The following is a 24,288-nucleotide window of genomic DNA, read 5'->3' as shown; positions in this document are numbered from 1 at the left end:
GAGATCTGAATGACCTTTCTTGAAATCTGAATTATAAAATACTAACTATATTATTTTTAGCTGTAATAAATTATTGCCAAATAAAGATCTTTTGACAATAAATAATTTTCCCATTAAGTTATTCAAATGTAAGAATGATCCTAGAAGATTGTTATGTTATTATTCTTAAACAGGCTCAAGCCTGTGGTCAAACTAGTTGCCAGTGTTCATTTGCTTAGTGAACACCTTTTACATTGATCAAGGAAAGCAGACTACCAACCAGCCTCGCCCCTGTCTAAGTTACTAATGATGTTGATTTAATGACAGGGATGTGTCTGTCAATAATAGCAAAGTTGACTTGCCTCAGGAAGGCATTTCCATGAAGTACTTAATTACACATGCTTGCTTGCCTTACTCTTAAAAAGAACGTCAGAATTATTTTGACCCAGCACTGTCCAACAGAAGTAGCCATATATGTCATTTTTAATTTTCTAATATCCACAATGGAAAATAAAAGAAACCAGTAAAATGGATTTTAATGATATGTTTTATCTAACCCAACATTTTCAAAATATTGTTATTTCAACATATAATCCATATGAAAATCATTGAGATAGTTATGCCTTTTTTGCTGTACTATGGCTTCAAAATGCAATTTGCATTTGTCACTTACAGCACCTCTTAGTTTGGACCAGGCTCACATCAAGTGCTCAGGAGTCACTTGTAGCTAGCAGCTACTGAATGGGACAGCACAGTTCAAAATAATTACAGTACTTATCATAGCTTTTCCTTCCAACTACTTACATATATATTCCTAGCTTTGAACTTAAACTTCTGGAATTACTGTCCAACGAAACACAACAAAGCCAAACTAAAAAAAAGGAAAACAAGGGAAGAAAGAAGATGTCTTTGGTCCAAATTTCTTAACGTGGCTTACAAAGAGTTTCAAGGCCTGGCCTCTGCCACACTGTACAGCCTCATCGACACTCCTGCCAAACAGAAATTCTTCACCTTCTCCAAATGCCCTGTGCTCCTGCCTCAGTCTGCACTGTGTGAAAGACTCCTTCCACTTCTGCCTTCCTGCTGGCTCCTCATTCTTCCAGTCTCAGCCTAGACACTCTTTCAGAACTGCTTGGACTCTGTATGTTGCTCAGCCCACCACTGGCCTTGCACTTGCCCTTACACGTGGCATTTATACATTTTAGGGCTGCATGATTTTGGCTTTTTAAACCTTTCAAGTCTTCCTTTCTAGACTTCAAACTGCACAATGTCAAGAACCATACCATTTTTAAAAATTATTGCTTTCCAGTCCTTAGCACATTGCTTGACTCATTAAAAGTGCTTGCTAAATTTTGTTTAATGAATAATGAATGAACTGACGGGAGAGAAAAAATACGAACACTGAAACTCAAGATAATCATCTCCTCTCCTATCCCCAGCCTCTCATTAGGTGACTGAGAAGTTGATTCCTGTGTCATGTGAGACATGATCTGGGGATCCCAACATCTCCTGATATATACCAGTTACCTGAACTGCTTGATGTAAACTGTATTCTGCTGATTGATAACCCTGCTTGATTCTGCAGCCTCCTAGTCATACACTGGTTAAGTGATTAATTCATTCTAGAGATAGACAAATGGACATCTAAATTCAATGGATTATTAAACTCCTTGGGATTCTTTAGAAGGAAAGGGTTTATATCTGTTCAACCCACTTTTCTTCCTGGAGATTTTTAACATGTAATGCAATAAAAAGTAACACATCAAATTTGGGTTTTAGTTTTTTATGGTTGAAGGCCCCCACTTTCTAGTCCCATGACTGTCTCATATCCACCAAAATTCTTCCCATTCTCCACTGCGTTAATCAAATCACCAAGTTTGCGATTTCCCCAAAGCATGCTATGCTTTTTATGTCTTTGCTCCTTGATTTTCCTCCTCCTAGAAGGATTTTCCTCAATACCATCTGTCAAATCCTTCATCCTCATTCAGTGCCAGCCAAAGACCACATCTGCTAAGAAATGTTTCTCTCATTTCCCAATTAAAGCTACTTTTTCCTCTTCCAAACTTCCCATTGTGCTTTATGCCACTAAGAGGCCAAAATCCCATTCTGATTTGTGTCATGTACTTGTCTCACTTTGTTATTTCCCATGCCAGACTCTAAGTCCTTGGCAATGGCCATGACGTTTGCATTGTTACATATCCTCATCCCACCTAGCATGATGTCTTACACAGAATAGTTGCTCAGCAAATATTTGCTGAAGAAAAAGATGCATCAAAGTTTCTCTTAAATCCAGAAAATAGAACTACGTATTATTATAAAAGTCTTCGACAAGATTTTTCCAGCAGTCACCAGTGGCTAATCCTAAACCTAAACCTTAGGTCGAAAATAGCTTACAAAGTTATCTGGCCATAATCCCAGTATACACAGAGAGTTGTGTTTTCCAAAAGACAGATCTTTTCTTTTCATTCTTAACTGCTTTAATGTGCTCCGTAATAAAGATGTGGTTGTTTAAGCTCTGCATCTCAATACTGCATGCTCTTGGATCAGATACAAAGCCCCTTTAGAACTCAGTTTTCTCATTTGTCAAATTAAAGGATTGAACTAACTGATTTCTACTGTCCCTTTCAGATTATAAAAACCAATAATTTTTTTTGAGCACTCTTTTTTGGCCTAGGTTAAAATAGGATGGGTGGAGATAACTCAGCATTTCAGTAAAAATGCAATAACCAGAGAGGATAAAAAATGAGCATCCATATTCGCCATCAGTTTCAGGCATTCACAGAAGCAAACAGCAATCTCACTCATGAAATGTAGGCATAAACGGTGTTCCTCTTTGGTATATATGGGCAAAGTTTTTACTTTAAACTATATGAGTACAATGCCAAGAATTTGAAGGTGGTAGAGATTCTGGGTTGGTTATCAATTGATTTATCTTACACTATTCCTCTCAAGAGATGGTTTCCCAATGCATTAGGAGAATTCTTCCTTAATGCATCTCTCCACCATGGTATCTTCGTGAAAAGTCAGAGAGTAGAAAGAATGATAATATACACAATAGGGCATTGCCAAAAGCTTAGAACCAAAATTTAAGTTTTGATTTATTTTCACAGTTATTTGGAGAGTGGGGGTAGAGGAGAAGTGCTGTATGGTTGCTGTTGGTTTTACAAACCTAATCTGAATGCCCCTTGTTTGTGGCTGCATATTGTTTAATATTCACTATACACCTTCTGCAAACAATATGCAAGACAGGGCCCTTGCTCTTTTGGAACTCAGAGACAATTCAGGGAGGAAAGGAGGAGATAGAATCTACATTATGTAAATAAAATAATCTCTAATGAAAACATTTTCCTTGAGGTGTGAACAAGTGTATTAACTCCCAATTTTGTGATATAGCAATCAATTGCTTTCCAGCCCTAAAACCTACTGTTATAATAGCCTTAGAAAGAATTCTGGATTTGGGATTTAAGAATTTCTCTGCCCTTTCCTGTACTTCACAGGACGGATTGCAAGTTGTTCCCCTAAGCCCCCTTCACAAGCAGCCCTGAATCAACACTGTGGGAGTCCAGGCGTAAGATAGGCCCTTATTCTGCCCACTGAATTCACTTTTTTTTTTTTTTTATCAGCAGGGATAACAAGAGTCTTTTTTCCTTCTTTCTCAACTCAGTCCCTGCTGGTCAAATATTGCTGATGTGTGGACCTTGTCAAAGCCTTTGGGAATTATCATTATTATCAGTCATGATGTTAATGGGCTGTCATCATTGGCTGAAGTTCTTATTCTAGATGCTCTGTTTACTCAGCTAACAAAAAGGCAGCTTGGAATTAAAAAAGGAAACGTGCCAAGCAATTAATCCATAACTTGGTTGGAATGCTTTGGGGACTTTCTAACATTTCTTTTATTGAATTTTTGTTTAAGTGCAGTATCCTTTTTTCCTCTGAAATTTCATTCTGGAGTTTTTTATTACATGCCATTTCTGCAGGAGGCACATTGAGCCATTGGGACCTTCTGGGTAAATATCACGTGTTTTAAAATATTTATCAATAATGAGGCTGCTTGCTCACACATTCCCTGAAAATGCCAGGCTATGAAGCCAATTCATTGCACAGGTTTTAAAAAGATATCAAAATGCTCATGCCATAAATATTTTTGTTACAAGACACTTTTCAACTGCATACCGACAACAACCACAAAAACAATAATAATAATCCTTCAGTTAGAAGGATGAAAAAACAGCTAAACCTATAGACTATAAATATAGAAATTTTTTAAATGTTAGCAGTATAATAGACAGTATGGAAATCTCTCTATGGAGAGATAGTTGAAGTCATTTATTAAGCATATATCCTAGTTACACTTCATAATTTTCTTAAGAGTGTATCAGTTCTATCCTTCGGTTGATTGATTGCCAAAACATATGAATCTGTCCTTAACTGATTGCACAAAAAAAAAACTCACCGTATAATTTTTCCAGAGAACATTACCTTAGACTCGATGCTCTCTAAATATTTATATCAAAAGCTTAATTGTAAAAAACAATATGCATAGATTTCCTGAAGAGTCTATATTCTATCCATTTCTCTGGATAGTCTAAATCTGTCTCCTTCATTCAGACTAAACAATTAGAAAACTGTATGTTTGAGTTGCATTGATTTGCATCCTAAAATGCTTTTATTAAATTTTGCTTTGGCATTATGCCAAAGTTTGCTTTGAGGGGACAGACAGAATCGTTGAAGAAACAATGGAACAGTGGGACAATAGAACAATAATCACCCCTGTATGAAGCGTATGTTTTGATGTTGAAGCTTGGTGTTGAAGATGTTATCTTCCCAGAACACTCGGTGTCCTCTTTTAGGTCTCAGAAAACTGTACTTCTCATCAACTGCTTTTTGTTGTTGTTTTGTATCTTTGAGGGTTTTATTTTGTTTTAATCTTAAGGATACTCTGTCACTTTAAAGTGATCGTCTTCCTTCTCTTAGATAACTTTTTTCTTTGCTTTGAATGTTAGAATGTTCAGAGCCCCAAAAATGTGGCTCAGTTCTCACAAATATGCAAAAAGTGCACAACAAACGTGGAAGTTGTACTAACTCTCACTTGATCTTATTTTTGTTTTCAGATGTTTCCTTTCCCCTGATATTCCTATTTATTTATATTGATATTTTTATAAGTCATTTGTGTTTTTCTTAGCCATCGCAAATCAGTTTTAGGAGCAAGATGGACTATAAATCACTCTATGACATTGATCTTATAGTAGAACCAGACATGCTATAGACCCAGTGATTTAGTAAAAATTGGAACAAAGAAGAAAATTAACATCCAAGCATTAGAATATAAGGTAATAAGATGGGCCCTGGGACCTACCATCACCCATCCCTCAGTCTAAGGCTTAAAAGGCATAAGCCTGAAGCTCCAGGCTTCTCCCACATGGTCAGAGTCTCAGAGATCACAGACTTCAAGTGCATGTCAATGACAAACCAGGAAGGCAGAGCATGGCAGGGAGGGAAGAAAACATCCTGAATACCTGCATTTACTTTCGTGAATCCTAATCTCACATATGCCCTTTGTACTGTTTGTTTGCTGGTTCAGAGGTAAATCAAGCTGAAAGCAAACTGCAGTCTGAGTCCTTTCTCTCTGCTCTCACTCAGCCCCTACAGCAGATGCTATCAGTGCCATACTCAGGTCCCTTAGCCACCCACTGTTCTCATACATGCCACGCCATCCTACTGAGGCACCTGCACCTCTGCCAGAGAGCTTCCTCTCAAACTACACTTGAAGCTGCCTGGAAGTGCTGGGTTCTGGGAACAGCTCTCAGCCAAAGACGAATGGAGATATGGAGGACAATTACCCTGGCTCCTTCAGCCCTTGGATGTAGTAACATCCCTGATGCATGCTCAATACTGTCTCCCAGAGTCCCAGTTGCTCAGATCTTAACCTACTTACTAACTCATATTGACTTCTTTCCATGCCCTCTCTTCACTTCTTCATTCTCCTAGAGATGTTCCTGGCATCACCTCCTAATTAAACTACTTGCACTATCATTATGGTCTCAGAGTCTGCTTCAGGGAACCCTAACTAAGATTGAATCCCCCTAATGTAAGAGGGAAATGGTATCAGTCAGTCACTTATTATGATTTTTGAGTACCTACTTCCTCTCGTTCACTTAACAAATTTTTTTAATACCTACTAAATGCCAAGCATTGTATGAAGAATTGAGCCTAAGCTATAAACAAGAGAAAATTGGTCCCTGGCCTCATAGAGCCTAATTCAAGGATTGTCATCTAATCTTAGCACATTCCTATTTCAGAAAAGGTGAAGTTCCTGAACTCTAGCATTTTTAGTCTCTCGCTCACTATCTAGACTTGCTTGAGAAGTTGCCATAAGGGGTGTTGGCCCAACAAATGTCTTATTTGTTTATGGTACAACTCCTTTCTAATTGCTCCCAAATCTACAGAAAACAGGAGTTAAAAGATGTTGCACTTTATCACTGCCCTTTACTTCCTTCTCGAGTATCTCTTTACCAATCTTCTTCTGCCTCCCCATATCTTCATTCTCCTAAAGAACTTCCATTCATTCCCTTGATTTTCCCCTGACCTCCCTTATCAAGTTGAGACTTATCAGGCCAATATTCAAAGCCTTCCACATAGTGAATCCCCTCTGCTTTGCCAGTCTCTTCTCTTACTATTTTCTTATATAAATTCTTTGTTTCAGCTGTGCTCATTCATTTGCCACGGCTTATACACGACTTGCTAAATAACATTTCTAAATCTTCTATTTCTTTTTCTTTTTTTTTCTTTTGAGATGGAGTCTCGCTCTGTTGCCCAGGCTGGAGTGCAGTGGCACGATCTCGGCTCACTGCAACCTCCACCTCCCAGGTTCATGCCATTCTCCTGCCTCAGCCTCCCGAGTAGCTGGGACTACAAGTGCCTGCCACTACGCCTGGTTAATTTTTTGTATTTTTAGTAGAGACAGGGTTTCACCGTGTTAGCCAGGATGGTCTCGATCTCCTGACCTTGTGATCCGCCCGCCTCGGCCTCCCAAAGTGCTGGGATTACAGGTGTGAGCCACCGCAACTGGCCTTCTATTTCATTTTTTTAAGACCTAGCTCAAAATTACCACCTTAAAGAGCTTAGTCTGAGTTACCCCATCCTCACTGTATTAGTCTGTTTGTGCTGCTATAATGAAATACCACAGACCGGGTAATTTACAAACAATAGAAACTTATTTCTGGTGGTTCTAGAGACTGGAAAGTCCAAGATAAGGCTCTGGCAGGACTGGTATCTGGAGAGGGCTGCTTTCCGCTTCCAAGATGGCACCTTGTTGCTGCACCCTCCTGAGGAAAGGAATGCTGTATCCTCACATGGCAGAAGATGGAAGGGCAAAAGAGATAGAGCTCCCTTCAATCTTGAGCCCTTCTATAACAGTGTTAATCCTATTCACGAGAGCAAAGCACTGGGTATTCAAACCGTAGCTCATGATTGAAGACTTGGTTTGCTATTACTTCCTTCTGATTGAAATGAACTACAGTCACTTCCAAACCCTCTCACATATTTATGTTTTTAAATTTCCGACTAATTTGTAATTTCCCTAATAATTGGAACAATGCTTTCTTAACTTTTATTCTGCAAGGGAGGATAATGAGAATAATATAGTGCAAAGATGATATACCTGCATGTCCAGTATCACAGCCATGAGCCTCAGTTGGCTGTTGAGTACTAGAAATGTGGCCAGTCCAGATTAAGATGTGCTATTAGTGTAAATTGCATACCAGATTTTAGAGACTAGTACATACAAAAGAATGTAAAATATCTTATTAATAACTTGTTATCAATTAAATGTATAAGTGATAATACTTTGGATACATTGGGTTAAATCAAATATATTGTTAATATTAATTATACCTGTATCTTTTCACCTTCTTTTAATGTATCTACTTGAAAAGTTTTAAATTGCATACTATTTCTATTGGACAGTGCTGATATAAACTTTTTACAAGGATATATCTGGGTTTAAATCCTAGCTCCCTAAATAGGAATAAGAAACCACAGAGCCTGTCTTATAGTTGATGCTTAGGAGATACTTTTTGAATTGTGTATGAATGAATGAATTAATGAGTTAATTAATAAAGAATGTTAGTGTAAGGATCAAATGGTATGTATTTAAAAACCATCAGAATAATGCCTAGCACATAGTGTTTATATACTGTAAGTTCCTACTCCCTATTAGGTTCAACACTGTGTTACCAATAAATCGTTTTTCTTCTTTTTTCTTCTATAACTCACAGAAACATACTGAACCATGTATGATTCTAATAGCTATCATTTTCTTCACAAATATCTGTATTTTAAAACAAAATATCTTTAATATTTATTATAAAATTAATATATGCTCATTATTAATAATTTTAGAAAAATGCAAATATTAAAAGTAAAAATTGCACAAGGTAATATATCACATAGGTATTATTTTTAATATTTTGATGTATATAATGTAACATTTCTCTTCATATATGTACTTAACATGTCTTAATTAAAAAATAAATTCCTACTGTCTATGCAAATGGCCTCATAATGTATCTTCTTACTTTGCAGACATCTTTCCACATGAATTAAAGATTGCTCTACATAAGCATTGAATGGCTTCATAATATTCCATTGCATGGATATAACATAATCCTTTAAATCGATTCCTCATTGATAGTGATTTGCGTTGGTTTCCTGTCACTAAAATTAGTGTTCAAATTTTTGCAATTTACTGTTTTTTCATAGAAAAATATATAATTTAAATGAGTAGATAAAAGAGTGACTTTTCCTATTTTTCACTCAGAATTATTACACAATTTACGTTTCCAAAATAAAATAGGAGATTGCTTATTTCCAGATACTTCACCAATAATAAGATTAATCTTCTTTCATTTTGAATGATCTGATGTGTTTTTTAAATGCTATCTCAACATTGTATTTCATATTCCTTCCTAAATCTGGAAGGCATTTAGGGTCAATTTTTGTGTCAAATTCCCATTTGTCTCCTTTTCCCTATTTTTCTTATTGGAGTATTTTTTTTTCTTATTGATTTAACAGCCTTTAGTATCATTTAAAGCAAAGATTCCTTTGATACGTACAGTTCAAATATATTTCTCACCTTATCCTTTTTTGTTTGTAAATGCTATTTTTGGTCATATGAGATTTTGTTTTCTGCATTTTCATTTTGTTTTGTTTTTACTTTTTGCTGTCTAACCTATTAATATTTTCTTTTTATGATTTCTATCCTTGGTGTGTGGTGTAGAAAAGCCTTTTCCTCTCCATTGCAAAAATTTTTTTTTTTTTTTTTTTTTCTAATTCTTTTTTTTTTTTTTTTTTATTATACTTTAGGGTTTTAGGGTACATGTGCACAATGTGCAGGTTTGTTACATATGTATCCATGTGCCATGTTGATTTCCTGCACCCATTAACTCGTCATTTAGCATTAGGTGTATCTCCTAATGCTGTCCCTCCCCCCTCCCCCCACCCCACAACAGTCCCCGGAGCGTGATGTTCCCCTTCCTGTGTCCATGAGTTCTCATTGTTCAATTCCCACCTATGAGTGAGAACATGCGGTGTTTGGTTTTTTGTCCTTGCGATAGTTTACTGAGAATGATGTTTTCCAGTTTCATCCATGTCCCTACAAAGGACATGAACTCATCATTTTTTATGGCTGCATAGTATTCCATGGTGTATATCTTTCTAGTTATTTTGTCGTTTCATTTTTTACACTAGAAATACTTAATTTGATCAGAATTAATTTAAGTAAAAATATGTGAACTAAAAATTTAATCTTTTAAAAATAATTTAAATTTTAATAAATTGTTAGTAATTTAATAATTTAAAAATTCATTCCAATATCAATTACTTGAAAGCATTATTTTTCCATTGACTTGAAGCATCATCTATATATTGTATAATAACTTTTATATATAATTTAGTCTGTTTTGAGACTATTATAAACATAGACTTTAAAGGCTTTACTCTTGACCCCACTTTGAATTTATCTTCTTAAGTGGTTCCATAGCTCAGGGGTTAGAGCACTAGTCTTGTGAATTTATCTTCTTAAAATCATCACAACACTTATTGGTTTGATTTTTAAAGAATATTGGGTCAGCAGAATAATTCTCACTTCTTATCTGTTACATGCATTTTTTTTTTTTTTTTTTTTTTTTTTTTGAGACAGAGTCTCGCTCTGTTGCCCAGGCTGGAGTGCAGTGGCACAATCTCAGCTCACTGCAAGCTCCAGTCTCCTGGGTTCATGCCATTCTCCTGCCTCAGCCTCCCAAGTAGCTGGGACTACAGGCGCCCACCACCACGCCCGGCTAATTTTTTGTATTTTTTAGTAGAGACGGGTTTTCACCGTATTAGCCAGGATGGTCTCGATCTCCTGACCTCATGATCCACCCATCTCAGCCTCCCAAATTGCTGAGATTACAGGCATGACCCACTGCGCCCGGCCTACATGCATTCTTTTGATTAAAACACGTTCAGCACCATATTATCTTAGTTCAAATGAGGCAAACATAAGACATCACCTGTCAAGTTAAAGGCATCCTATCACACTGTTTTTGATCAAACTTAATGGAATCATTTTTCTCAACCCTTTTCTTGTTTGCTTTACCACTGTTGATCATATCTGGTCTTTTTCTTTTGATTTTTCTTTCTGTCATTTTTTTCTACTCATCCGCCCTAGTGTAAACCCACCCACCACTTCTCACATATATCTGCATTCTCGTCTCTGCTCTCTTTTCTTACATGTGGCCCACTCTTCTTCCATGATTCCAGCATGCAGCTCTAGTTTAAGGCAAATACTAAAAGAGGTTTTTAAGAAACATGTAGGACTCACTTTATAAACACAAGGAGCAGGAAAATCCTTAGGAATACCTAGTTCTGTTTTCTCATTTTGTGAATGAGAACTCCAAGTACCAGCTATAACAAAATCCCACTTACTCTGGCCTAATAAGCGCTAGAAGCCAGGTCTCCTTGCTCTCAGATAAGGACTCTGAGCTCCACTCCCCACTGGCTCTGTATTGAGAGGTAAAGTGATTAGAGTTAAGATCCCTGAAAATAAGCTTTGCCAAAGCTCTCCATAAGCAAGAACATCATGGCGTCTTTTTTATGTTCAGCCTTGAAGGCCAATGAGCACAATCACTGTATTTAAGAAGTTAGGATTCCTCCATTACAGTCTCTTAACGCAGACAACTTATGACTCTCTCTTATTGATAAGAAGAAACAACAAGGCTCACCTTTAAACTAGAGAGTTAGAGACAGACACACACAAAACTGCAGGATATGGTTCAGTAACAATAGCTAACATGGGTAGAGCACATTTTGCTTCAGTGTATTACATGCATTATCTCACCTAATTCTCTCAACAGGCCTGGGTGGCAGGGTCCTATTGCTTCATTCCACAAGATGGAAGCTATATCTCAGGAAGGTATAGAAACTTGCCCAATATCACATTAGGAGAGAGTGGCAGAGTTGGCCTTTGGTCCCAGGCAGCAGGACTGCTAACTACTACCTACATGCCTTAAAGATATATCAGAATGGCCAAGCCCCCAGGCTTAGGTGTCTGTCTGTCTGTGTCCAAGTCTCAACTTTACTACTTACTGACCAAGCAAACATCAGCATATTTTTCAACCTTCCTAAACCCCAGTTTCTCCAGCTGTAAAAGGAGATAATAAATATATCTTCTTCATAGGACTGTTATGAGAATTAAACTAGATAATTAAGCAAAGTGCTTAGTACCTGCTAAGCCATGGAAAAATATTGGCCATCTAGGAAAGAATGTTTCTGACCACTCAGTAACAATCTAAGAGCCGCAAGAACACCACAGGAGCACTGCTGGTTTCCAAACCTATTCAAGAGGTGGAAGGCATTTTCTCACTGAAGAAAGCATTGGACTGAATTGAAAACGACCTGTCCTAAAGCCACACGCCAATGTGTATTGCTGAAAAAATGAGAAGTGTCAAGGTTTTAGTGCAGCAGTGAGATCCATCCAAGTTTTGTTGGCTGTGATGGCAGATTTGGCATTTTGAAGAAGCATTCAGGTGAACCCCAAGCACAGAGAAGAACTGCCATGCTCTGAGCAAAAATCATTTTTTCTGACTTAGAGTCTTGGTAGGGGGGAAAATAAACGTGATAAGCAGAATCCCCTTGAAGAGGTCTCCCAGCCCTCCTCGCTCTAGGAAGAACTCAGAAGGAGTCTTTAGGCCAATCACTACAATTTTCTGATCTGTCTGTAGCTGATTGCCCTGGTAGTTTGAATTTGCATCATTAATGTTCCTCAAGATACACTGTCATCTTAGAATGCAGAGAGAAGAAATCATACATGTGCATTCTAACAATACAATCATGGAAGCAATTTATTTTGAACATTACTTTGGAGCAAGGCCTTTATGCAACCAGAGATTTAATAAATACATGGATATGAGACTGCATTTTTCACTTAGGTTCATCAAACACAGACAGATTTCCCATTATAGAGCAAGAGAGTTTGGAATCAGGCTGGGGTATTCCTTACAGAGATTAAAAAGACAGATGGCAAGGTGCTGTGCTCAGGGAAAAGGCCTTTATAATCAAGGAATTAGAATTTACTCCTCAATCTGCCATTTATGTTCAGCCTCTATACCCAGGGTCAACGCATATGCTACCAAAAGTTTCTATTATTTCAATTTCCTGTGGACCATCAAGCCAACATTACCAATTCTGTGAGTCTCAGGAAAGACACGCTTCAGGAAACTAAAATATCTAATTCAATGGTGTCTAATTCCACTGCAAAGATGTGGATATATACACAGTCAATAAATGGCACTTCCATCAAAGTGATGTTTACTCCTGTTGATTTTAGCCCTTGAGCTTTATGTACATTACTACATTTAACCATCTTGACAGCCCCGTGGGGTGTGTCATCCAGATGTTGGCTGTCACTTGTCCACTTCTGCTGCTCTGTTTTATCCCTATGGCAATCTGGACACAAAACCAGATCTTTCACTAGCTTCCACAAAACATCAAATCACATCAAATATTCTATAAGTCTATTTTTGTACCTATTTGAAAAATACAGGATCTTGGCAAAGAATCACAACCCACGATATTATCATTTATAACATCAGGAAGGTTTACATGCCCCCTTACTGAGTTGCCAGAATATTCTAATGATACATTTGGTGGGATTAGCAGAAGTAACATGAGATTCTCTGAAACTGTGGCTTATCATTGGAAAACTATCATTTTCATTTACAAAAACCACATACACATGCACTCTTGGAGCAAAACCACAAGGAGGTGCCCCACCAGAAGTGAGTAGCGTTTTGCAGTTTTAATTATCAGTTCACTGAGTATTCACTATGTACCATGCTCTGTGGGACTAGAGAAATAAACAGATTCTAACCATAAGACATTCGAAGTCAGGTTGGGGAGATATGCACCATATATATGTGTAGCATATCTATGTGAACCATACATGTGTGTAGCACACACCATACATATGTGTAGCATGCACTATACATATATGTATCATATCTATATGTGCCATAAATGTGTAGCATGCACCATACATATATGCACTGTACATATGTGTAGCATATCTATGTGCACCATGCACATGGGTAGCATATCTGTGTGCATCAAACGTATGTGTAGCATATATGTGTGCACCATATATATGTGTAGCATATCTGTGCGCACTATATCTATCTTTAGCATATATATGTACACACATACACACACAATGTTTAGGAGTTAAATAAAAATAAAACAAATTTGTCCCAAAATAGGGCACATGGATATCCTGAAAGGTCATTTACCAGAGCTGCAAAATCCTGAGCAGAAGAATCCATACTGCAGAAATAAATAAGTATAGGCATTGGAAGTGGACGGATTTAGGAGGAGGAAGAGAAGGGAAGGAGGGGAAGTGGGCCCGCCCAGGCAGACAGTGGGTCAGGTAAACATGTTGTTCATTTCAGAGACCAGAAAAGACTAGCAGAGTGGGAAAATGTGGGAACCCTGGCAGGGTCAAGGAAAATAAATAAGCCAGTAGATCATCATTAACTCTCCTCTCAGCTCTTTCAGAGCCCAGTGCCCAGGACCCTGAGTCCTATTTAAATTCACTTACAGGTCCTAGGTATGTTATCAAAGGGTCTCCATATTCTCTTACTCAAAGTCAGCTCTGCTCAGCTGTGCTCTCTGGTAGATAATTCAGAGGTGACAAGGACACCGGAGGAGGTTTTCTCTGGCTTTAGCTAACAAATCAAGTGTCACACCTGAATGGTGCCAGAGTGAGTTAAAGATTATACACAGCTTTGAAGAATGACCACATCATGTGATCACACAATCAGCCCATCAAAATATACATTTTGGGCACTTATTTTATGTCAAACTCCTATAATGACGCTAAATATCATCATAATGTGCTCACATATCTTTCTGATTCTGTAATGAGAAGTAGAATAAATTGTGGGTTCCCCATACAAGGTTAACTCTTCAGTTGTCTTCTCAAAAAAGGAAAAAATATGTTTGAAGCCATTGATACGGGTTGAGTTGTGTCCCTCCAAAATGATATGTTGAAGTCCCAACCCCAGCACATCAAAATGTAACCTTATTTAGAAATAGGATCTTCTAGAGGTGATCAAGTTCAGAATGAAGTCACTGGGGTGGGCCCTCATCCAACACAATATGATGTCCTTATGAAATGGAGAAGGTTGGCCACAGAAACAGACATGCAGAGAGAAAATGATGGGAAGACATACAAGAAGCAGATGACCACATGATGGAGGGATGTATCTACAAGCCCAGAAAGGCCTGAGACCACTAGAAGCCAGGAGAAAGGCCCGGAACAGATCCTTTCCCAGAGCCTTCAGAGGGAGCATGGCCCTGCCAACACCGTAATTTTGAACTTCTGGCAATTCCAGAACTATGAGGCAATACAGTTTGGTTGTTCTAAGCCACCCAGTGTGCCAGCCCTAGGAAACTGACATAGCACTTTATTAAAATCCCTTCTGATGTCATTTAAGAGATGGTGAAAGAGAGTGAGCCAATTATGCATGAGTCAACCTTTAGCCATTTTAATGCTGTGAGTCCTCCTTTTTTGAAAATATTCCAGTGATCAAAAATGCTGTTTTTGACAACACTGGGTTAAGTTCCACTCTTGTTACAACTACAAGGAAAGCCTCCTTATTTTTACCTCACATTTCTGTTGGGAGAAAAAAGAAACCCAGAGTTCTTCTGTAAGTCATTATGCTCTGAAGATATTTAGTATCAGGCTGATTACTAAATCAAAAGATCTGGTTACCATCATGTCTAATCTGCCAGAACTGAATCATATCCACTGCATGGCTTTCTCCTCCGTTTCCTCCAATTTCCCCCCATTCAACCACCTTTAACTATATTCCAGTTTCTAGCAAATGCTGCTGAAGCTTCAGCTATTTTCTTTAGATTATATAATTTTCCAGAAAACTCAGAAGTTGATCTGCTTAACAATCTATTCATTTTTCCTCTAAAGCATGGTATTATTTTCCATGTCTAAGAAATGGAGCTTTGTAATATTTGCTCTCCGATCTAGAAAGAAGCATTAGTCAGCTTGCATTGAATGTTTAAAAAAAAAAAAAAAGAAAAGAAAAGAAAGAAAAAACCTGAATGCTACTCTGGTTCTCATTGGAGTGAAATATTTTCTCCATGTAACCAGAAATAGTGATGGAAAATCTTTTCCTTTCACACAATATTTGAGCATAATTGAAGGTAAAAGCCTTCAATTATGGAGAAAGTCTTATGAGAGCTAGTCTTTCTCACAACAAAAACTAATCCATTTGGATTTATGTGACTCTATTAGCTGAAGCTTCTCTGTTTCGATAATAATATGAAATACTTTTTTAAAGTTTGCATATAGTGTCACCCACAAATGTCTCCAGCCATTTCCCCGTTCATCTTAAAATTTAGAAGTAATAACACTTTGCACCTTAGTGCTGTTTGACAGAAATACTACAATATTAGAAAACTGCAATAGTACCCTACAAATTGACTCTAAGATTGCTCATCAACATAGGAGAACTGATTAGTTAAATTAGCTTAAATAATAGAGCATTATAAAAATAAATTATTATCTCAAAATCTGCCATATAAATTATCCTTTTCATTATATTTAATAAAGAGAGTGGACTTCGAATAGCGCTTAATGATAGTCTATAAATGCTAATGCACTCAATTTGAAGGAACTGAGGTGAGAATTATTGGACAAATCATAGGATTGAGTCTTGATCTCTATACTAATTTTCCTATAAATTCATACCAAATAACTTTACTTCTCTTCACTTTTATTCCCAGTCTATAAAACAAAATAATAATATCTACCCAATAGGATTCTTAAAAATGATCCAATAACGTAATATGTGCACAAACATAATACTTTGATTTCTCAGGCTTCACAAGAACAGACGTGTTTGTACACACACAAATCAAACATGTGATGCAAATTATTTACAATTAGAAGTTGTATATGCAAATATATAGAACACCCCCATGCATATCAATATATTTGCTATAGAATTTAGCATCTTATTCCAACCTGCCCACTAAGACAGGAATAGACCCCACAAAACCCTTCACAGGCAGCCACCCTGCGCTGGTGTAAACATCTCTAGTGGGGGAAAGCCCACTCCCTCACAGGAAGGCTTATTCCATGTTAGAACACCTCCAGCTACAAGAAAGTTGTTTCTGCTGTCACCTTTTTAATTCCTCATGTTCTAGATCTGTTCTCTGATGCTATACAGAACAGGCCTATGTCTCTTTCACACAGGAGCTCTTTAGTTATCTAAAGAGTAATGCCCCAACACACACACATCCATGAATAAATAGCAGGTATCCTTGAATCCCTGGTGTAGCAACCTGCTATAGAACGTTTATTTATGTTTCTCATAGATGAAAAACTACAGCTAAGAAAGGGTAGTAACCTCTCCAAGGTCACACAGCTAATAACACAAAAGCCAAGATTCAAATGCAAATCTGCCAGACTTCACAACTCATGGTCTTAACCACCACACTTTGCTTCTAAGTATTTTCTTCTTCAAACCAAACACTCTGTTAGCCCAGTTCCATTAGTCGTTCTGCATATGAAACATTTCTTAGACCTTTCTTCAACCCTGCTCCACTTACAAGACTCTCTTTATGCCTCTGTTAAAATGTGCCAGTCTCAAAATAAACCACATGCAGTAACCAATCCCATATGCCAACAATTCCAGACACTGTTACTATACCTCCTTGAGAGATTTGTTCACCCACCCTCCCAAAAGATAATTTCATATTTTCTCCTTTTTAAGACTGGCTGCACCTCCTCCACCTGCCCTCTTCCAGCTGATGGCCACGCTCCATACTCCTCTAAGAAAATTAATGCAAACCACCCAAGGTCCTCTCATGGCCCCACTACTAAATATAAGAACCCAACTGCATGGTGTCCACACTCTCTCCCATCCCTCTCATCACAACATCGCCACCCCATCCCTATGGCTGCTATTTGTGTTCCTGCCTTCTCATCGACTGCCCTCTTGAAATTTCACCTTCTTTGTCCTGTGTCATCGTTCTCCCTCAGTCTAATGATTCATTTCCATCAGAACACAAACAAACACTAGTATTTCCCAACTTCAAAAGAAGGGAAGGAAGGAAGGAAGGAAGGAAGGAAGGAAGGAAGGAAGGAAGGAAGGAAGGAAAGGAGTGAGGGAAGGAAGGAAGGAAAGGAGTGAGGGAAGAAAGGAAAAAAAGGGAAGGAAGGAAGGGAAGGAGGGAAGCAGGGAAGGGAGAGAGGGAGGGACAAAGAGAGAGAATAGGAGAGGAGATGAAAGGAAGAAAGAGGAAAGGAGAGAAGAGGAGAGAGGAGAGGAGAGGAGAGGAGAGGAGAGGAGAGGAGAGGAGAGGAGAGGAAAAGTCTTCACCTCACTACCCATTTCCAACAGTTTGGAAGTTTCTATCCTGTCTGTCCAACTCACTCCAATAAGCTTTGGTTGCCTGAACACCCTGTAAGTGCTCCTACTACTCCGTTCTTATCTTCCCCACTTTTCTCTTAGTTAATTTTGCTCCAGTCACATTGGTCTTCTTTGTATACTCCAAAAACTTGTCATGCTTGTTGCTGCATTATAATTTCATCACATGATTCAGGTCTGTGCCCAAATATCATCTTCTCAAAAATGTGCTTCTCTGCTCTCTATCCCTGGCACACTCTCTGACAACTTCCCTAGTTCACTTTCTTCATAGAATTTGTCACTCTCTGAAATTATCATATTTATTTGTCTTCTTGTTTATCCTGTCTTTCCCCACCAGAATGAAAGCAAGGATCTTATTTGTCTGTTCACCACTGTATGACCAGTGCCTAGAATAACACCTGGCCCATAGTGTGCACTCAATACATACTCACTGAATGAGTGAATGAAATCAAAAAGTTTACCAAGAGTATTTTATAATTCAACAAGTATCCTGAGCATGAACATTGTTTCAGATTTAACTAAATCATTTTTCAAGCATTATTCATTTTATTAAATTAATTTAATGTAGTATAAGACAAACTTATTAGGCATCCACTATGTGCAAGACACTGTGGTAGATGTTTGGGTGTCACAAGAGTGAGTTCTTGTCACAGTCCCTGCCCCCTGTTAGAAATGGATAGGGAAAGAGATATCCAGAAATAGTGGGGTTATTATTGAAAGTTTACCCTCATAAAATAATAATTTTGAGTGCATTAAGGCTATGGAAACTAATATTGATGCAGGATTTTTCCTCCTTAGCTCAGCTAGGTCCAGGTTCTTGTCTCACGACCAGGAAAAATTAGGCAGGCGAACACTCACAGAGTAAGTGAAGTAGGGTTTATTAAGCAAAAGGAAAGCTCTCAGCAAAGAGAGGGGTCCTGAAAGCACATTCCCAGTTGCCCTCTTCACAGATGAATACAAGGGCTTGTACATACCAGCTGATGGGGCTGGGTTCCCTATTTGTACAAAGCACAAATTCCTGGTGGCTCCACTCCATCCCCCCAGTGCACATGTGGGCCCTTAGTCCACTGTGGGCATGTTTAGGCAAGCACCCTGTGCAAGTTCCCTTATCTGCACAAAACACAGGTCACAGGTTCTCTGGGAACCCTTTCCTTATTTTCTGCCTAAAGCAAGCTGGCTAACTTTTCAATACAACAACTAAAATAAATGGAAGAGCTATTGGGAAGATGCAGAACACTACAGAATTTCCAAGGACATAGAGAAAAATTCTTCTTGGGAAAGGATCTGGGTAGACTTTTTGAGCTAAACCTAGAAGAGTGCATTTAATTTTAACAACCACATATCCTAATTGGAGGGAAAGCATAACAAAGCTGAATCGGCAAGAATGGCAGAGCTCTTCTTAAAGTAGAGTATTTTCCTGAGCCCTTCTAGGTGACCACCAGTGGTCCAACCCACCTCAACGCTCCACTGCAGTTTGAAAGTCTATGATCCTGCATGGACTATTTCCATGTTCTAAGTTCTCCTCAGAATTTTTTTCAGATCCTCAAGATGTACACACCTACTTCTATTTTTGGGTGGACTCAGAAAGATCTTCTTACTCAGGAACACTACATTTAGATAAACACAGTCAGATGCCCTCAAAGACAAACCTAAGGAGAAAACTTTCAGAAGCATTTCGAAGACTTCAAACCACTACATTCATATAAGATGTTGTTGTTGTTCGAAAAGCAAACCAGTTGATGGAGAACTGTTATTGAATGGCTCCAATATCAGTGACTTAGGATATGTGAGCCAAAGAGATGAAGCATATTTAATGTAATTACACATCCATTTCTTGTGCTGTAGGACCACATGAAGCATTACTAATCCCCAAACATACCTGCTGGGAGGACTGTGGGAAACAGCTGTTTGGTTCATAAGAAATGAACCAAGTGAATTCAAAGTACTGCAGGCATTCAACTGCCGGATTCCCAGAGTCAGACCTGTCCACTAAGCCCAGGATTGATAAGGAATTAAAGAGGATTCCATCCAAAGGTACATTTGTTTCAAGCACAAATCACCCTGCCAACTCATTTGTTATTGTAATAACCTCTCTCAGCATTTCTATTATTGGAGAGGACTTCTTTTCAAATGAAAAATGACGTACCTGATTACTTGCATGGGATTTGGCGTCATACTCATTTTGGCTTCTTGTTTGAGTCAGTGAGAGGGCCAGGGAAAGGCCTTTACATCCTTGCATGCATATCAATTACAGTTAATGGAGTTCATAGGTTTGTTAGGCGTTGGAGAGTTAAAAGCCAAGAGCTGTAATGACGGAAGCTGTGCCAATTCTGCAGGTATATCCAAGAAGGCTTCAAGATTTCAAGCACTAAAAATAGTTAAAACGATCTCAGAAACTGTTTACATTCAGCAAGGATAATTATATGAGCCTCTAACTCTTTCCTATCATATTAGAATCCTTTAATAACCTATATTTTATTTATATCTAGTTGCTAAGTTTATTAGTGCTTATTATAGGATATGTTCTTAATTTTATGTTTTACAAAACAATTTGAATAATCGGAATTACTTTTGTGAATTTTCTTCCACTTGCAATAAGATGGGTGATTTATAAAAAGCCATTTTCTAAACATGCTAACAGGTGCAGGAAAGATTGACAGAGCAATACGAGAAAATATTCTTAATGTAGGCTTTCCAAGATTTTAAATGAAATTTCTTTAATGAGTGCATATCATTTTTAACAGGCCTGGTTTACTACTCAGGGGATGCTGAACATAGATTATAACAGTATGTTTTATTTAACAATAACCATAATCAGAGTTATGTGATACATAGATATGTGTATAAAATGAAAATCAACCAGCAACAGAGATTAGCTATCTGAAAAATATTTTTAAAGAAACTTTGGCAAAAAATGAAGACCAATAGAAAAATAACAATTTTGGGTTTTTGAATTATTAAATTACAGAAACAGATTTTTTTAAAACTGACCTCTTGAGAGTAGTAGGAGGTGTTGACTTTTAAGCTTTACTACATGCCTATGACCTTGGTCCTGTCACCAGTTGAACTTGGTAATTCAACCAAGTCTTCCCAAGCATTTGCCAGTGCTGGGGACACAAAGAGGAAGAAGGTACAAGTCCCACCAACAAGAAGCCACCTGTCCTGAGAACAGCCATATACTACAAACCCGAATCAAGAATTTGCCTGGTCTCCCAAATATGTCTCCCTTCTCTACTTGACTGGGGTGTGGAGTGGTTATTTTTTAAATCACTGTGTATGAATTACCAAGATTCTTTCTGATTTTCCTTCACAAATCTTTCAAGCCAAAAGGAATTTTACCTGAGTAAGGCTCTCAGAACTGGACTCTGATGTGAGGCCTCTATGAAGTAAGTTGCCTTTAAGAAGTTCTGAACATAAATTGAATTACCAAGAATTCTATTTATTGAAAAACACATTATATTGCATCATGTCCTTTTCAAATAGAGTGAAACTTGCTTATATTAAATTTCTAGGAACCCGAGGAAAAAATTTGATATAGGATGGAATTTGATATAGTCTAGAAATATTACATGTGCGTGTAATAGACCTGGATTTCCAGTTTGATTGCTATACACAGGGATTCAATACAGGTGGGTTCAATATTAACGGGTTTCATTGAATTTGCATTTGTGTTTTTCAGGACATGTACAGTATGTGTTTCCTCAAGGTAAAAATCAGATTCATTCCTGAGTCTAGGAAAGCTAAATATTCATGGAAACAGGAATTCTTCAAGGAATATGACCAGATGAAAGTAATGTAAGCAATCTAGTTTCACTTCATTCCACCTTAATATTAATTTAATTGTCTGGAGGTTAGGCTATTGAATTCTGGAATGGCATCTCTCTTTCCCTAGCTCTATAATTCTCTAGCCTATAACTTCTCTATTCTTTTCTTTCATTTAACATTTTAATATTCATCTGAAAGGAAGTGTTCAACAAAAGGGAATTACCAAAAGGTTTCAACATGTGAGGAAATTTTCTGTTCCTAAAAATGTCTCAAGTCTTGGAAAATCATAAAAATAACAAAAAGGTACTGACCATTATAAAATTGAAAGAAATCACTATACTAATATTTATATAAAATATACCATCTCTTTAAATTATAGGCACTGAAAATTATTAGCATTGCATAAAATATTGCACATATTTTTATTGCTTAGTTTTCAGAAAAAATTCTGAACCTGAATACTATTATTTTATTGACTTGAACTAGGGTGAGGGGAATTGAGATTTATAAATCTTTCCCTCCCCGATGGAAGTATCTAACACAGGCATGCCCAGGAAGCAATGTTCTTCACTGAAGGAATGAATGAATGAACTAAGCATACAGCTCCGTTTAGGAATCCTTTGGGTACTTTGACATATATACTACTTTCACCTGAAAGAACCAAAAGATAAAATCCCTATTAAGTTTATCGCCATGCAGTTCTATAGTCACTTCTGAATTCTACTGATTCCACCCAATATTCCAAGTAAGCAAATGTAATAAAACAAATAGAAGAATATGTTTTGGGTGCCATAACAGATCAGGCTTCAAACAGATTAGGAACTTCGAGCTATTTGCCACTAAAAACAAGAAAGATCTTGCACAGGTCATACAAAATAATTCTAATCTCTTCTACCTGAAATAGTTCACACAGTTGCCTCAACAACATTTTTTTTTATCATCAAAACAAGTGTATACTTAACTAAGTTAGCTTTTCTTTATACATTGGGTTGTGCCAGGAACCCTATTGCTTATAGAAGGAGCTGCTGTCTTTTGGAGCTCTACATACTTGGTATATATCACATAATGATGTATTTATGAGGGAGATTAGGTCAACTATTCACCTAAATAGCTGATTATTTTACTGATATGACAAGACATCCTGTGCGAAACCATTGGTCAAGTGGCATCATGTAGCCACAGCTTCAGGTATATCAAAAGGAGGCAACACTGATATATCTAAAAGAGATGCAGCAGAATAAACATACAGAACATAGAAAGGTGAATGACCTAGCACTTTGGGAGGCTGAGGTGGGACGATCACTAGGTCAGGAGATCGAGACCATCCTGGCTAACACGGTGAAACCTTGTCTCTATTAAAAATACAAAAAAAAAAAAAAATGGCCTGGCAAGGTGGCAGGCGCCTGTAGTCCCAGCTACTCAGGAGGCTGAGGCAGGAGAATGGCGTGAACCCGGGAGGCGGAGCTTGCCATGAGCCGAGATTGTGCCACTGAACTCCAGCCTGGGAAACAGAGCCAGACTCCGTCTAAAAAAAAAAAAAAAAAAAAAAAGGCCAGGCGCAGTGGCTCACGCCTGTAATCCCAGCACTTTGGGAGGCCGAGGCAGGTGGATCACGAGGTCAGGAGATCAAGACCATACTGGCTGACACAGTGAAACCCTGTCTCTACTAAAAATACAAAAAAAATTAGCCGGGCGTGGTGGCGGGCCCCTGTAGTCCCAGCTACTCGGGAGGCTGAGGCAGGAGAATGGTGTGAACCCAGGAGGCGGAGCTTGAAGTGAGCTGAGATCGCGTCACTGCACTCCGGCTTGGGTGACAGAGCGAGACTCCGTCTCAAAAAAAAATAATAATGAAGAGGTGAATAAGTTGAATAAATGATGCAGAGTTAATGCAAACCTTATACAGTGGCTCCATGAGAAATTTCCCTAAAGCTACTTTCTCCTCTCTCTTTCTCTTTTTCTCCCTGTGTCATTCTTTTTCTCTTCCTCTCTCTCTTCTCCCTTTCTTTCTCTCACTTTTTCATTCTTTTTCTCTGTCTCTCCCATTTCTTTTTCTCTTTCTTTCTCCTTCCGTCTCTCTTTCTCTCTCTGTCATTCTTTCTCTCTTCCTCTCTCTTCCCCCTCAGTGTCTCTCTCTCTCTCTCTTTCTCTCTCTCTATCTCTCCGTCTTCCTTCTTCCCAATCCACTTCCCAACCCCTCCCCTCGCACACACATACCCCAGCTGCCATGGCCAAAATAAAGCCTCTAGAGATGCTATCTTTTTGGCTGCCCAAGTGTCCTTTTTCTAACAGCAAATACTGCAGGAGGGCGGCCACACATTCCACCGGAGTCGTGCATTCCCTGGAAGCTTCAAACCCCCATGCTGGATTTAGATTGCCTGTTGCCAAGAGTCTAGTATGGGCACCTCACTCATCTGACCTAAGTGTCTTTCTAAACTTTTGGCTGAATTTGGCAGCTGCCAGCCCCTCTCCTCTGTGTCCTTTCTTGTTCCTCATCTTGTTACTCCCAGAGCCAGCCAGAAGCAGCAGTACATAGCTCCCAAATGAAATACACACAAGTCCA

The sequence above is a fragment of the Symphalangus syndactylus genome, chromosome 1 (genome assembly GCF_028878055.3).
Source record: "Symphalangus syndactylus isolate Jambi chromosome 1, NHGRI_mSymSyn1-v2.1_pri, whole genome shotgun sequence".
In the NCBI taxonomy this organism is placed as follows: Eukaryota; Metazoa; Chordata; class Mammalia; order Primates; family Hylobatidae; genus Symphalangus; species Symphalangus syndactylus.
The sequence above is the reverse complement of the archived record's forward strand: the minus strand, read 5'-3'. Positions refer to the sequence as shown.